Here is a 591-nt window from a genome sequence, read left to right on the forward strand (position 1 = left end):
TTCAACCCCCATCTGTGCACTGCAGTGTAGCCCCTTCTCAGAGATCTCAAAACACTTCTATATAAGTATGTAGCAAGTAGACAACTGCTTACTTTGTTACTGTTCACAACAGATACTAAGAAGTCATAAGTTACCATTGCACAGTTTTCCCCCCTCCCACCAACACCACCTATTTCCACAATATTCCTTCTCCAAGCAGAGTTGCACTCAGATCTTGCCATAACCCAGCAAGAAGTGGAAAGATTATATATGTGGCCATCCATTCTAAAGGAGACAAAATGGTGAACACACCTGAGAACCTGACCAGGATGGCGCTTCAGTCCATGGGTCTCCAGGAAAGAAACTCACTATTTAGCAGTATAGAGCATCATATAGCCACATGCAAAACAGAGGCCAGTAAGCCACTACTTCTCCTCCTCCACAGGAAAGCTGTTACTCAGCAACTCTATTCCAACACGGATTTGACATAACCTTCCCCAAGCCCTTCCCTCTGCGCCAACAGCTAAGCAAGCTCTCTGCCCAGCCAGAGGAACACATGCCAGCTCCCATCTGCGTGGCCCCCCTTCCCTGCCTGCCCCCCGGCCAAGGGGC

The 591-nt window shown here is 48.7% G+C and overlaps 1 protein-coding gene across 1 annotated transcript in view; it reads right to left on the minus strand.

The window, feature by feature from the left end:
* The window catches only part of LOC104413074 (chromodomain-helicase-DNA-binding protein 4-like), a 21,164-nt gene that overhangs the window by 19,061 nt on the left and 1,512 nt on the right, over positions 1-591 (minus strand).

The sequence above is a fragment of the Nestor notabilis genome, unplaced genomic scaffold (genome assembly GCF_000696875.1).
Source record: "Nestor notabilis isolate BGI_N333 unplaced genomic scaffold, ASM69687v1 scaffold10061, whole genome shotgun sequence".
NCBI lineage: Eukaryota > Metazoa > Chordata > Aves > Psittaciformes > Psittacidae > Nestor > Nestor notabilis.